This window comes from Hypanus sabinus, chromosome 19 (assembly GCF_030144855.1).
Source record: "Hypanus sabinus isolate sHypSab1 chromosome 19, sHypSab1.hap1, whole genome shotgun sequence".
NCBI lineage: Eukaryota > Metazoa > Chordata > Chondrichthyes > Myliobatiformes > Dasyatidae > Hypanus > Hypanus sabinus.
Window position 1 is genome coordinate 12,388,979 of NC_082724.1, and position 13,594 is coordinate 12,402,572.

A 13,594-nucleotide genomic window follows, 5' to 3' on the forward strand; every position below is an offset into this window, starting at 1 on the left:
AAATGTCAGTTCTAACAAATATAATCAACACCATTTATAGCTGTTTTGTTAAGGTCCTAATTGTAGTCTTTACCACTGGGAGCAGTCAAGCAGAACCTAACACTGATACCTGAATTAGGCCTCCTTGGTAATTTTTGCACAGCCTGTTAATTGCTGTGGTACCCACAGGATGGTCTGAACTGGTGGCCTCTGTTCTGTTGTCTTCCTGTGTGGCATTTAGCCACAAATAGCTATTGTGACCTACGAAACTTTAGACCCCACCACTGAACACCACCTTGTTGTCTCATAGCTTGTTTCCGTGTTGTATGACTCTTCAACCCAACTCAACCCATGCTCATCCCATTTCTCTCCATTTGACGCATATCACTCTAAAACTATGTACTTAATGTCTTTTCAATGTTATAATTGTATCCACAGCTACCAGCTTGTTTGATATAACTACATTGATGCCTTTTACAGCTCCCTGCTTTCAAAGGTTTTTAAAAATTTGTTTTGAAGTTCTTATTTTTGGCACCTTTAAAACAGTTTAAATTAAAAGTATGTTTTTACATGTAAATACACTCTTATTGTGGTGGCTGGTTGTCCATTGTGTCTGGTGATGACAGGATGTGGGAGAGTTTTTAAAGTGGAAAAGCCATTACAAGGTGGCATTTCCACTCTTTTGACCTCAGAAGTCCATGTCAAACAAGTGTCACAAACTAAGAGTCTTCCTTGGTTGCAATGGACGACCATGAAGTCTTCTGTGCCTTGTCATGCACTTTGCTCTTCACAGAGCGCTGCAGTACCACCTTCTTGGGCGTTGGCTCTCACTGTAGATCTATTCCACCTGGTCCGCCAGAGCTGACTTTGCGTGCTGGGATGGGTATGCCCCTATCTCAGTGGGGAATGAGACCGCTGGCTGCTCTCACCTGGTCTAGTCTGCCTATCGAAGGGATGCACCAGGATGTGGCCGCTGTCGCGTGAAAATAGCTGCTTGGAGCCACAGGGGAGAGCTGAGTGTCTGGTGGGAACCAAAGTGAAGTGGGCTGCCCCAGAATGAACATGTCAAGCCCCTTCACCAGAGGTGTTATCCTTCCCTGGACACCCCCTACATCCCTCACATTTACTCAAATTGAGTTAAAAACATAAAAGAAAAATAACCCTTAACCATGCTCAGTTATCCCTTTGAAAGGAACAGGATCATTGCTTGTATACCTGGCATTTCTGGCATAAAGGAAAGGTAACTTTAGGGAAAAGAGCTAAGAAATGAGTCTGAAAACATCATTGCCTCTTGAGTTACAGATCTTAAGACTGGATATTGGCTGAAGGAGTAGATTTTTCTGTCAAAGCAGATTTCCTAGTCAGTCCAGAAGAGGAGATCAATCGCATGAATTTTTATATTTTTACATGAATTACAGATTTATTGGTTTAGAGCCGTTATCCTTGTATTAGTGAAGTGATCTTTTTTTGACTTAGTTTTGGAAATAATAGGAAAATTGAAACTTAATAATTTACCATGTCAGATATTTCTGTCAATATCTTTCGCAAGCTGTCTCTGAACTTCACTGCCTGGACAAGCTCATTTCAGTATTTCATCTGCAGGAGGATTTTTGTGTCTATATGGACTATGGCACAATCCAGAAATCCACAATCCACAATCCAGAAAGATTCATTGCCTTCATGCCCTGTGGATGCCTCGGTTGGGTTGTTTCCCACCTGAAGTGAAGGGCTGACAGACAGTATGTAAAAGTTGGTAGTTGTTTCACAGTCATTATTGTAGGAAAGATGACATAGCAAATTTGCTATGATATTTGCTCACATAGCAAATGGTGAGCCCCTGACTATCTACATGATCAATGACTCTCAATACTTATTTATTTATTCTCAACTCAAGCTGGTAAGACCAGAGGTATGAGCATAACCAAGGGCACTCATTTCTCAATTGCAGAAAGCTTCAGACTTGTGGCGTTTAGTATTGTGGCTTTCTGAAGATTTACATAGATTTTGCTGTGGAGGCCTAATTGTTTAATGCGATTGTGACTTTGGGATGATGGCAGTTGTAGATATTACTATTGGGACAATGTAAACCCCATTCAAGTTCCATAGTCATTCAATTTCCTCTTTAAATTCAGCATATTTCTGGTGTTTTTACTTATTGATTTCCATAAGTTATGTATGTTTGGAATGGCTATATCTATTAAGTAAGATGTTTATTTATCCTGTAATATTGTACCAAGATGGTTATTATGGACTGTTTTGGTGCATGGCCAAGTGGTTAAGGTGTTTGTCCAGTTATCTGAAGGTTGCTAGTTCGAGCCTTGGCTGAGGCCGCCTGTGTGTCCTGAGCAAGGCACTTAACCACACATTGCTCTGCGACGACACCGGTGCCAAGCTGTATGGGTCCTAATGCCCTTCCCTTGGACAACATTGGTGGTGTGGAGCGGGGAGACTTACAGCTTGGGCAACTGCCGGTCTTCCATAAAAAAAAACCTTGCCCAGGCTTGCGCCCTGGAAATTTTCCAAGGTGCAAATCCATGCTCTATCGAGACTAATGGAGACCTACACGCTACTACACATTATGGATGATCTTTTCTGTAATAATAAATGTCATTATATAATTTGTAGTTTTCTGACTCTAAAATTAGATCAAGTTTGTATTTATAGTAAGGTATAGTGTCTTTTATGAGTTTGTATTTTAAAGCAAGAATTTGGTGAATGGTATGTTCCAACTGATTGTGCCTGTATAAGTTAAACTGCTGCAGGATCCTGTAATGTGTTGATTGTTTCTGACTTCTCTTGGTATTTTCATCATCTATCATCTTGAAATTATTGGTAATTTATTACGAACTTGTGATAATTTATTATTATTATTATTGTTATTATTTTCTCTTTCTTTTTGTATCTGCACAGATTTTTTGCACTTTGCTTGTTGCTTGTTCTGTTAGGTGTGGTCTTTCATTGATCCTATAGTGTTTCTGGTATTTATTGTGATTGGATGCAAGAAAATGAATCTCAGGTTTGTATACGGCGACAAAAAAAAATGTATTTGAACTGTGAAATTTATTTAAAACAGTCTCTGTCGTGGTGCACTTGACTGAAATAGTCTAGTCATCTAAAGGGTTGTTTTTTTTCTGTCTTCCATTTTCCTATCATATTTTGTGGAATGAGTAGAAGAATTTGCGTCTGAAATGTAAATCCGTTGCATTCAGTTTCAGCTTTTCTACCACTATCAGTTAAGTCAATCAAAGAACAAAGCCCAACAATATGCTCATCTGTGTAGTTCTGAAATGTTAGTGTTGATTTTAAAGAAAGTCTTGACACTGGAGACGGCAGGTGCTAGAATCTGGAGCTACAAGCAATTCACCAGAGGGTCAAGAAGCATCTTTGGCAGGATCGCTTTTTTTTGGACAAAATTGTGCATGGCCACTCGGAAGAGGAGGAGTCGAGGCTGTATTCCAAAGGAATTGGTAGACTGAATAGGGTTGGAAGGTGAACCAGTTGATATGCCATTCACCCTTGAATGGCTCCCATTATCACCTCTTTCACTTATCAGATTCCAAAAACTATCAGCCTTTAGGTCCCTGCACCTGTCTACAACCTTCACATTTCACTTTCCCACCTCGCTCCATCTGCTTCTCATCTTTTCTCCCCTCTTTGCTTCCATCTGTCTTTTAATTTTCTGATTAAATATCACTCAGCTCTTGCTCCCCACCTGGTGTATGTTACCTGGAAGCAGGTTCACGGGTTTGGTGAGTGAGATAAAAAACACTGACTACGAATAAGCATATTAATAATTTATTTACAAACAGTAAATTCAATTCAATTCAGTAAAAGATTTGACCAAATATCTAAGTTCCCTCAAGTTACACATACTACAAAACTAAATATTCAAGTAACAGACACTGAGCTAAGAGTGCAAGAAGCAGGGCCTTTTAAGTCTCCAATAGTTCTCCACCTGAGTCTGAAGCAGACCATGGGGATTGAGACCAAGACCAACTCTCCTGCACGTTCTATTCTCATACCGCTGAGGTGCTTGAAACCGGACACTGGCCTTGGCACACAAACCAACCAATGGGAAAGAGCGGCTACACGTACACGCATGCGCACACAACTGCCCACACAAGACTTCACGGACATGGTAGCCTTTCTCAGGGTAAACACATGTATAAAACGGGCGTCTTCTTGTCATAGAAGTGAAAATCCCCTTTGGTTAGCGAAAACAGGTACTAATGTAGGTCTTTCGTAACAGTGAGCTGTCGTAAAGCGAATGTTCGAAAAGCGGGGGCCACCTGTATTTGGAAAAATGTTGTTGTCTTAAGAATTACATTTTATTTTTTTGTCAAGAAATGGCTCAGAACTTATTACTGAAGAACACTATTTTAACTGAAGATGACCAAGAAAGCAAATAGTGTGATTAGACTGCTCTGTTGTTTCAGCCAGTTCCATCATTTCTGTTAATCATGGTTAATTTGTACTTCATCTGTGGGCACCAACTACATCAGCAAAGAAACATGTCACTTATACATGTAACACTCACATCACGTGTATCTCAAGACATGGTTCACAATTTCATGAAACAATATCTGATACATAGCAACAGAACACTGTCATTGGCCAGTTAACCAGAGATGTGATTGAGAAGTATGGTTGAGAGGGACATTTTGAAAGTGAGGAGTTAGAAAGAGAAGAGAAATTGTGTGGCATTCTGACAGAGCTCCAGTCTGCTGTTGGTAGTTTTGCAAAGACATGAGTCACTAGAGCCATGCAAAGTGCTTAGAAGGATGCAGATTTTGAGCTTGCAATGATGAGAAAAGACAGTCATGGAAAGATTTAAAAACAAAGATGAGAATTTTTTAATTATGCTGATGTAGATCGGCAGCTCATGTTAATACAACCAGTGGAGTGGTTTGTAATGAGATTTGGAGTTTGGCTTGGCTCAGCTCATGTTTGTGGAGTGCAGAATTAGGCCTTCCGGCCCATCGAGTCTTCTCCACCATTTCATCATGGCAGATCCAGTTTTCCTCTCAGTACAAATCTTCTCCCCGTATCCCTTAATGCACTGACAAATCAAGAATCTATCAACCTCTGCCTTAAGTATAAATAAGGACTTGGCCTCCACAGCTGCTTGTGATGAAGAATTTTGCAGATACGCCACTCTCTGGCTAAAATAATTCCTCCCCATCTCAGTTCTAAAAGGACGCCCCTCTATTCTGAGGCTGTGTCCTCTGCCCATAGACTCTCCCACCATAGGAAATATCCTCTCCATATCCACTCTATCAAGGCCTTTCACCATTCAATAGGGTTCAATGAGGTCACCCCTCTTTCTTCTGAATTCCAGCAAATACAGGCCTAGAGCCATCAAACGCTCTTCTAGATCCAAGGCAGGACTCCAGATTATTACAGTACAAAACGGAATATTGTTGTTGATTGAAATTTGAAATAAAAATAGAAAATGATTCACGTCAGTGATCCTTTCATTAGAACTGGGCAAGGTTGGAGATAAGATCAGTTTTAAGATACCAAGGGAGGAAAAGGGAAGATAGATTTAAAGGTTGGGAAGAATGCAGGGTGATTATATGTCAAAAGAATTGATAGTTCTGTCATTTGTCTTATTGCTGCTCCCATTTATCTTGCATTAACATACTTCTTGTCATTTAATATCCTACATTTCTCCCCATTTTCTCTGTCCCTTAGAACCTGTTTCTTCCACCTGTATTACAGGCAGCTCTGAATCTATGAAAAGACAAGGGATATGGTTTAGGCAGCACATGAGCTAAAGCAAGGATAATATGGAGGTGGATATAGATGATCACGTTGCTGGATGTATTGGTTGTAGCTTAGTTCAAAGTTGTGTCCGGTCAGTTGCAAAATTGGGCAGTGGCAATGCTTAGCATAAGAGTCTGAGGTAAGGAAATGATGTTAGCAATAAATACTAAAGTTAAGAATTCACATGGTAAAACACTTGATTGTCTCTTCAAACTGCAGTTTAGTTGAGCAACAGTTGTATTTTGGAGCAGGATATTCTTCTTATATTTCCAGCGTATTCAGGGTTAAAAGCCCTTCCTCTTTATGTGACCAAACATTAGCCTATTTTCCAATAATGTCTTATTTGTGTTGTTATTTTTAGCTTTTGCACCATAGAGTATTATTGAAAGCTTTTATTGTTACTAATCCAATTTTAAATGCACCAGCATTTTTTTAATGTATTAACTACCTGAATCCAATCCGTGTTTTTGATTGGCAAGGCTACCCTTCCTTTTCAGTAATGGATATAACAATTATGCCAACCTGCTTGGATTTCCTTTAAAACTCTAGAAAATTGCCCTTCACTTATTTATGAAATAATGGACACTGTGTCAATTCGTGTTTTACAGGAAATTATTTTAAAAACTGGAGTTGAATTAACCTAAATACAAAAACAATGATGCTATATTGTGGAAGGGAGAATTGATTGCTTTTTAAAGTAGGTGCATATTACTTTGCTCTGATTAGTTCAAACACCGTTCAGTACTGTGCCAGACAAGTTACACACACCCTCTTCAAACATATATTAATTCTTTGCATAAAGAAAGATATTTTTTTATTTTGCTCTATTCATTTTATTTGGATTGCTTAATGTAAGTAAAATTATCTGCCAATTATTCACCGTGACGATTCAGAACTCTGCTATAAAACCTTGGACTTTTGTGAGTAGGAACTGCTGAAAGGAGGCAGAGATAATATATTTTGCGCTGTGTCCTTGAGTATTAGAAGTCAGCAATGATCAGAGCTTGTACTCGCTGGAGTTTAGAAGAGCAGGGGTGGGGGTGTATGGGGGGTCGGAATCTTATTGAACCCTATTGGATATTGAAAGTCCCAGACAGAGAGGAAGTGGAGGAGTCTAGGACCAGAGGGCACAGACGCAGAATAGAGAGAATAGAGGGATGTGCATTTAGAACAGAGATGAGGAGAAGTTTTTTAGCCAGAAGTTGTTGAATTTATGGAATTCGTTGGCACAGCCTGCTGCAGTGATCAGGCCATTGGGTGTATTTAAAGCAGAAGTTGATGGGTTCTGGTTCAGTCAGGCATCAAAGTTTATGGGGAGAAGGCAGAGAATGGGGCTAAGAAGGATAATAAATGAGCCATGATGGAATGGTGGAGCAGACTTAATTGGCCAATTGGCCTAATATTGCTCTTATGTCTTACGGTCTTTTCATTGTGCTAGAGAAGAGATGTCAGGGGAATAATTCCTCAGATAATTATCAGATACAAAATGGTTCTCTACTTTTTCAGCCTTGCAGCAGAGAACAATAATTGTTAACACAATGTGCAAAAGTACATTTTTCTTGCTCCGAGGACCCTCAGCCCTTGCAGAACATATGCCTTTACAGGCTCCACTGTAGTCATATACTTGAAATAAAATGGAATAAGATACTTAAAATGCAATCATTAAAAAATCATAATGCAGATGCATTTTGTCTACAATGTTTTGAAAAGATCAGCTTGGCCTCATCCCACCTTCCTGGACCAGATCAATACTCTTTATGGCTCTTGAAGTTCACATCCTGTACTTTGGTAAATGTCATCAAGGTGCTAAGCTCTGCTACCTCTTCGGTCAATGATTTACAAAGCATCTCCTGTTTCTAGACGATTCTTTTATTTATCTCCCTTCTAAACTTGAGGCAAAATGAAGCTGGTGAACCATGGTGACATGTTGTAGGAAACTTACAAGACTTCTAAGTCTATTTCTGAAGTACTCTCACTGTAAACTGCAGCCTGTAATTTCCCTTTAAGCTAACGCACTATTGATGAACTAGCAATTTTACAATCTTCTGAAGGACTTGGCTGACGTTACTCTCAAGCATACAGGTATATTACCTTCAAGCAGTCAAAGGTACATCACCATGGCCAAAATAGATGGACGGGGAAGGACTCCAAGCCAGGCTGAAACTTCAGGGTATAAAACTTCCTCTACCTAGCATCTTGTTAGCAAATGTACAGTCACTGGACAAAAAGATTGAGGACCTAAGGGCAAGATTGCTGTTTTGGAGGGAAGTGAGGGATTGCTGCCTTCCCAGTTTCACAGAGACATGGCACATGCCAGATATGTCGATAAGACCTGAAGGCTTCTCAATATACAGGGTGGACCAGACTGCTGATTCAGAGAAGGCAAAAAGTGGGGGGTCTGTATTTCATGATAAACCCTTTGCAGACTTGTCGCGCTCGTCTTTCTTCGACCACCCCAACATTGAGCACAACTTTACGGGGGCATTGTTGCAGTAAAGCAGCATCCATCATCAGGTACCCCCACCACCCTAGTCATGCTCTCTTCTCGCTACTGCCAATAGGAAGACGGTCTAGGAGCCTCAGGACTCACACCACCATGTTCAGGAACTATTATTACTTCTCAACCATTGCAAGGCTGTGTGTATCTGCACCTATGCCACCCCTCCTCCCCTGCCCCTGGCACTCCTCTGCCACCTGCTGCATACCCCTCCCTCGGCGATCCTCCCTCACCATTCCCATCATCCTTTGCTTCCGTCAGATTTACAAACTCACTCACCGCTCCACATTGACAAATACAGTATTGTGCAAAACTCTTAGGCACCCTAGCCATACATATGCACCTAAGACCCTTGCACAGTACTGTATGGAGATGATAGATAGGAATGACATCGGGGTCTTCATCCAGCACAAAGGCTTAAGAGGAGAGGGGGAATTTTAACTGATACCTGAGGGGTTAAGTTTTCCACACAGAAGGTGGTAATTATATGGAACAAGCTGCCAGAGGAGGAGGTAGAGGTAGATATAATTACAGCATTGAGAGACGTTTGGGCTAATATTTGGAGAGGAAAGGCACAGAGGGAAGTGGGACTAGTGTATGCAAATAGAATTAGTGTAGATAGGCCTCATGGAAGGAAAAGATGAGTTTGGCTGACAGGGCCTATTTCTGTGCTGTACAATTCAAAGAGGGATCAGACCACTCCTCAAACACAATAACTCAATAACTCACTTTGGCTGTGTGCCTTTCATTTTCTTTTAGGAAGCGATATGCCTAATCAGACAAGTGACTTTACAGGGCACTTTACCGGCTTGAAAGAGATGTGTTTCCACCAGCCTCCCGAATCAACCATGAGTCACTCCAATGGTCACCTGAACCTCAGTCTCGTCACACACCGGAAATGTTGTCCTTCCAATCTCCCCCTCCTTCTTCAGAGTTCCACGGTTTATCACCATGGTCAACAACTCACATTTAGAATGCATCAAAGCTTCAATGTGGAGGAATTCAAAGCTTGACGTAGAAAATAAAAGGAAAGAAGTCTTACGGGAAGAATTTGAAGATTCTCGTCAGCTAAAGGCACGACCCCTGATTCAAAGATTCAAAGTACGTTTATTATCAAAGTATGCATGCAGTACACAACCCTGAGATTCATCTTCCCACAGGCAGCTACAAAACAAGGAAAACCACGGAACCTGTTCAAAGAAAAACATCAAGCCCACAAAGCACAGAGAAAAGAACTAATTGCATAAACAACAAAAAAAAGAGCAAAAATCACCTAATATATAACATCAAGTACAAAGTAATTGAAATAGTCCAGGAACGCTCGGTTTCAGCTCAGTCCAGTTCAGTCTAGTGCTATGTGGTTCATTGACTGCAGGCCCCAAAGCAAGCAAACAAGCAGACTCAGAGGATAATAATAAAATCTTAGTATTCAGCGTTACAATGACTGCTTAATTTTCAGTTCAACTGTATTTTAAATAGCTCGGTTTTGTTGCTCAACCTAACATTTCCCATGATCCTAAAATTTTGATTTATTTTGTATTTTATTTCATGCATGAACAGTGGGCTAAGGAGTCACAAAGCTGCTCAAACCAAGAAAGGATGTCTCAAACCAAGAAAGGATGTCTTAAACCGACTCATCCGTGCCACGTGTGATATCTACCTTTGCTAATCCCATTTACCTGCATTGGGCCTTTATCCCTCTGTTCCTTTCCGATCCAGTTTCTTACTATAAAGATCCCTGATCTAGAGTCTTTTTATATTTATATGTTCTTATGACAAATTAAGTAGCAACCTGGTACATCAGATCTATCATAAATCTGCCGATGCTGGAAATCCAAGCAACACAGACAAAGTGCTGGAGGAACTCAGCAGGCCAGGCAGTATCTATGGAAAAGTGTACAGTAGACATTTCGGGCTGGAATCTATGCCAACTCTGAACATTTGTATGAGTACCATTCCCCCACGTCCCTGTAAACCATTCTCTCTCACATGTAGAAGCTACCCACAACAGTGCCAATGCCCAGTCCTCCTGCCACTTAACTAGATTAAAGGTAATTTACAAGAGTGAGCTAACAGACCAACCAGCATATCTTTCAGATGTGGAGTAAACCAAAGTGCCAGGCGGAAACCTGCATAGTTACAGGAAGAATGTGCAAAATTCACACAGAACTCGAGGTCACGATCAAACCTGGATCGCTGGAGCTGTGCACCTCCTCATTCAGATAAATTTGCACGGCTTAATTTAAAACATGATGCTTTCTTCAAACAGTCAGGACATCTTTACTGACTGAAGAAAATGGGTAGCACTACTTTCAGAAGGTTGGGACTGATTTCAGCTCAAACAACCCAGGGTACTTTGTTCTTTGCGTGATGAACAGTTGAGTTCCACAGGGCATGTGCTCACAGCTTATCGATATCTGCCATCCTATCAATTTCATCAATGGAAAAGCACAAAAGGTGATAGTTAGAAATGATGCAAAATTCAGATCACCAGTTTTTCAATTGCTGTTCAAAGATCCAACATCAAACAAAAAAAGTTTAATTAACTGAATTAAATCAATAAAGGGAGCTAAAATCTCCTGTGGAGATCTATCAGGTTTTTGTTTAAAGAGTATCGTTTGGAAAAGACTAAGTGCATTTAATGAAGATCACCTCCAAATGATGCACAAGACCAACTTGAATATTAAATCATTGCAACTTCATTGTCACTGGTTCAAGGTTCCAGTACTCCTCACATAACAGCATGGTAGTTGTATTGTCACCACAAGCAATGCGGAGGTGAGAGAAGGCGAAGTGAATTTGAGGGATGAACTGTGCTGGTACTTTGCAGAATCGACATAGATGGTGTGCGCTATTTGGAGGGGAGAATTGGTGCCCAGCCACGTGGCTGAGTGTGAGATTAGATCGCTCTGGGCACTGAGCCAATTGGAGAAACTGAGAGCGGCTGGATCCGGGCCCGGGGCATTTCACTGAAGTGGTGGCTGGGTCCAACTGCAAAGTACAATATGCTGTTTGGATAATTTAAATGCTGGCCCGGATATACTGGAAGACAGGGCTTTGGGATCGAAGGAGAGAGCCGATTTTGTTTGCTCTCCTGCAAAGTTCGCTCCTCTCTCCTTGGTGCTGAAGCTATGAGGACTTCCCTAGCTGCTGTGCTCCGTACCTGCTGATACAGACATCCAATCCTGCAAAAAACGACTTCAGGGAGGTAGCACCCCTACCTCCTGAAATCCCGTATCCCCCCACCCCTCGGTCGACCTCCAAGGGCATATGTTATACTTTGTTTAGTGACTTTGTCTAATCTGTACACCAAGTTGGGTATATGCAGAGAATGTGACATTAAATTATGGACTTTATTATATTATATTATATATTATCATGGAGTCATTTTTTAATTCTATTACAACTTTAAACAAGTCTACAAGGAGTTTGGCCTCACTGTAGTACAGGGAGTAGGACATTAACAGAGTAGCTCCTTCGCAGCTAGCCAGCTAGTTTAAATAACGTTAGCTATGCTAATGAACGAATGATACCTGTTAAACGCACCTCAATATGACTTTTACATTTTAACCCACCATGAGCAATAGAAAAGTCACTGTTGCAGCGAGCAACACTGTCATTATTTTTGACCCCTATTGGGCAGGGGTACACTTTAGCGCAGTCTGGGGTGAGGTATGTTTTATATGTTCTTTGTTTGGAACACTCTGCCATGGCGCTGCAGGACACTAAACTGAACTGATGGACAATGAAAGAGAGAGAGAGGTCGACTGTAAAGCCCGCCCACAGAGAGAACTGATAGGCCTACTTAGCACAAAGAGAGACCAATCAGGATGCTTACTCTCACTCTCCCTCTCCCTCTTCCTCTCCCTTTCCCTCTCAAAAAATCTGTTTCCGGGATATTGTATATAACTTGCAGGCGTCAGGGAGCCGCTATCAATATGTAGGAGACTCTCGGAACTTCCGGGAGAGGTGGGATGTCTTTGCTAATATGATGAACTGATACTGAGGCTTTGGGCCTAATCCAGGCTGCTCTTGGTTTCGGGTCTGAAGACTCATTTTGGTTTGGAATGTTGTAGCTCGCTTCTATTGCTTTCATGATTTGTGTATTTTTCCTTTTGTCTATGCATAGGCTCTGGAGCCAAGACGGTGGCGCGACGCAGCGCGCAGTGGCCGCTCCAGGAATGAATATCTGTTATCTGTAAGTAGGGGCAGTGTACAATCCTGATTTGATGAAGATGGACGTGTGAAGCATGGAGGAACATCTGGTGAAACTTTTGAAATGCCTGTTTCGCTGCCGCTGCTACTGTGCGATCGGAAAAATCTCCAGGAGGAAGGCCCCGAATCCTCGGCTTTGCCTGTTGCCTGGCGGCCAGTGCTGGGGTCGAAGCGCTCCGCAGAGGTGGTGCTTGGTGCTTGGTGTCAGAGGGCTGGTCGGAGGCTCGAAGTTTTCGGACGGACTCGGAGTTGGCTGCGCTCGGATCTCCCAAAGTGCTGTATCGGCAAGCTGCAGCGCTGGAGGTTCATGGCAGGAAGAGTTTTTCTTCCTTCTACTGTCTGTGTGAGATGATGGGCTGTCGGGACTTTGAGACTTTCTTTTAAACCATGCCATGGACTGCTCTTTATCAGATTGCAGTATTGCTTTGCACTGTTGAAACTATGTGTTATAATTATGTGGTCTTTGTCAGTTAGTCTTTTATCAATTATGGTATTGTCTGCACTGTTGAAACTATATGTTAACTATAACTGTATGGAACTATATGGTTTTGTGTAGGTCTTGTAGCTTAGTTTTGTCTGATGGGTTTGTAGTTCCTTTCCGGGGAACTTGCTAAGATGGTAGCGTGATATCGATACGCAGCAGCCTCTCCGGACTCTGGATTGGGGATTACCAAACGTTATGTGGTTTTTCTTGTGTGGTCTGTTTTGTGCTTTTTCGTGATATCATTCCGGAGAATGTTGTCTCATTTTTTAACTGCATTGTATTTGTGGTTTATAAATGTGGTTTTAATTTTGGGGTCATTTGGGTTTCTTGCCAAACAAATCTTAATGTTGTATAATTTATACATTCTTTGATAATAACTGTACTTTGGAATTTGAATCTTTGAAATGGATACAATTGTTCATGAAATCTCATCTTAATAGCTCTTAGTTTCTTGGTATTCTTCATAATCTGAAGTAGTCAGGACTGAACCAAATGCAAAAATACATACATAAATGCAAATAGATTTTAAAGTGTCAAGTTTTGTAAGTGAAACACAAGAATTAAAGAATATTTGTATGGAGCACAATGACAATGATAAATAATTTGTCTAATGCCATAAAAACCAACAACCCTAAAGAATTCGTACACAACGC

General features: G+C 41.2%; 1 protein-coding gene across 16 annotated transcripts in view; it reads right to left on the bottom strand.

The window, feature by feature from the left end:
• The window catches only part of LOC132377731 (uncharacterized), a 68,039-nt gene that overhangs the window by 28,595 nt on the left and 25,850 nt on the right, over positions 1-13,594 (bottom strand). For 4 of the 16 annotated variants that reach the window (XR_009506743.1, XR_009506739.1, XR_009506740.1 and 1 more), the window contains exon 2: positions 9,048-9,250. The exons of the other annotated variants lie outside the window; for them this stretch is intronic. The gene's annotated coding sequence lies outside the window, so the exon portion shown is untranslated. The remainder of the gene's footprint in view (positions 1-9,047; positions 9,251-13,594) is intronic. 16 annotated transcript variants of the gene reach the window in all.